Below are 2867 nucleotides of genomic sequence, written 5' to 3' on the forward strand. Positions count from 1 at the left end.
TCATTAGAGTTGTCTGAAATCTGTATCTGAAATCTATTTCAACTGGACTAGTTTCATTTATTTCCACATTATTATTTTTCTTAATTTTTTTCCGTTCTAGTTTGAAGCGTAACACATCAGTTAATTAAAGTAATTAACTCAAAACATCTTTAACGACAATTTAAATCTGTGCTTATATATGGAAAATGTCTCGTTTTATTGTTTATGAATTTGTAGAAAGTTTTAATTTTGCTATAAATTTAATTTATTTAATACTGTTCACGACATAAGCTGGAGTGCTTAAATCAAATTGCCTTGTTAACCATAAGTGATCTGCCAAGCTGTTGAGGAAGTAATGTAGTTTATATAGCGATTGTTGCTCAATTAACTTTTAAATAGGCATTGATAATCTATTAATTATTTAATTGTAAAAAATTGAGTTGTAATGCCTTAAACTGATTTCAATATGAAAACATACTGTCAAAGAAACATCTGATATGTGAGCAGAACTTAGGCAGGAATGAGATTGCAAGTTTAACTGATAGATACATTTTAGCTTGCAGTAAGATTAGCAAGATACAATATAATCGCATGTATGCAGAATGTTAGAAAAGCTTTGCCTTTGAACATTAAGCAAATTCTTAGCGGATTAAATATTTAACTGATTTTATAAAAAGTGCCTTAATATGGGTTAATACGCATTATAAATTGCCTTTACTTTCAAAATCGGCCAACTTCAAGTCTTTGACAAAATGAAAAGGTAAAAGTATCAGGCTGTGATAAAATTTTTTTATTTAAAAGACAATACTTTTGTATTAAATTATGTTAAGTTAGATTAAGTTTAAGTTGAATTTGTTCATACTTGAGTTTGAACCTTTAGTTCGGCCCTGAATGGTTTTTGACTACTACACATCTCTGAACGAAATGTCGACGCAGTTCAACATTTCTTTAAACTAAGTCCACGGTGATAGGAATGTTGTCAGCATAGATATTCTTACTAAATGTTCTTTGAGTATTACGCTCCAGAGGACAAGGACGAGAGATATTTTTACAATTTCAAGGCATGTGAGTTAGCCAGACAAGGTGCTTTAGAAAATTATTCGAAACAACTAAAAAATCTGGGCTTATCTTTGCCATCATGCAAAGTCTGTTGAGTTCTTTCTATGTTAAACTTTTTATTAAAAAAATGGGAAGACTCAACGATATGTGGGCATCGATATGAATGCAAGTTAGCCACGTTTTATTAAAAAGAAAGCTAATACTTTTATTGGGATGGCCTATATAAATATCAGACTAGGAAACCGTGCTAGGATATTGAATTTCCTTTTTAATTATTCCGATGAAAGTGCATGATATTTCCTTTGTTTTTGCCCAGCGTCGCTTTACTATTTTAGGCCATGCCAATTCTTCTTTGAGGATCTTGGCCAATCCCAAGACTTTCCATTTAATAACATTTTAAGCTTTGTCAAAAAAATAAGGTTCTTTCTGAGTTTTTTATACAGTAACTCAATGGGTCAATTGGCATAAGTGGATCCTTTTTGTCTCGCCGGTATAACCTTATTATAAGTCGCTATACCTAAAATTCATTATGAGTTGATTGACTATACCCCTTATATTTCCTACAGGATGGAGTTTTCATCTGATTTTTAGATACATACATATAATATTATATAGATTTTTTTTTATATAGTTGAGTTAGATCATAATTAAGACTAGGATTGAAAATTTCACAAATGAATTATTTTCGCTTATATTATTTATATTTGGATTAAGCTCATTGGATTGAGATTGTGTGAGAAAACTGTTACAATAGAACCTGAAAGGCATCAAAGACAAGAATCCATATAAACCGTGTAATACACACTTATATGCAATGAATATATGCAATGAATATATGCGTTCTTAATGCTTCGATTCTTTTATTTATGGTGTAGGGCACATAAAGAAGCGTTGATTTATGTCATTTATTTGTGGAAAGTCATCTCATTGGATTTTTATTGTATTTATTGAAGAACCATTGCCAAAGTCGATGTTTTCAATAGAGAATATAAGTTGTATTTAGTTTAGCGGAATGTTTACTAGTTAAATTATAATGTATGCATCGAAGAATATTTCTCACTAGAAAGGATTTGGTACTTATTGATATACTGTGTTTCACGTATGCTGGTATTATTTTTGAGATAATGTAATATATTCAAAACTTCTATTCTTGTTTTGATTTTAAGTTTAGATCCACAAATCTTTTTTTTACGGTCTGAAGTTTTTTTTTTTTTATTGAATTATTAACGAATTTTCCAGCTCACATCGTAAGATATCAGAGCCAATATAAATAATATATACATAACTATTTATATAATGCGAATTGTACGAGTATAGAAAAGGCCGTAAATGAATATCCTACATTTCCAAAATTACTATATTGAAGTAACAAATTCAGGTTAGAATATAATAGGGTTTCAGGTTCCAAGTGGATCAAGTTTCATCTTAACAGAACTTTTGTGTTACAACCATTACTAACCCACTATAAGATATTCACTAATTTGGACAGAGGTTAAAATATTTATCATCGTGGAATTTCTAATATGAGATGGGGACAATAACTTCTGTCAAAATTTAATACTTTTGGTTCAGATTAAAGCAGAAACGATAACCTGTCATCTCTGACACAACATCTGATTGAGGTGGTAGCATAGGTTAAGATGTCTTGTTAGGGTAACTAGTGAAATGCTTGTTTAAGTGTTAAGAGGAGAGATAAGTCTTGGTAGACACAACGTCAAACCAGCTCTTTAGATAAAAAAAAAATCTTTAATAATAACGAACGTTTTTTTTGTGGACATGTAATGTAAAATATTAATATAATGTTTATTAAACTTATTAAAAATATATAA

This window comes from Teleopsis dalmanni, chromosome 1 (genome assembly GCF_002237135.1).
Source record: "Teleopsis dalmanni isolate 2A chromosome 1, ASM223713v2, whole genome shotgun sequence".
NCBI lineage: Eukaryota > Metazoa > Arthropoda > Insecta > Diptera > Diopsidae > Teleopsis > Teleopsis dalmanni.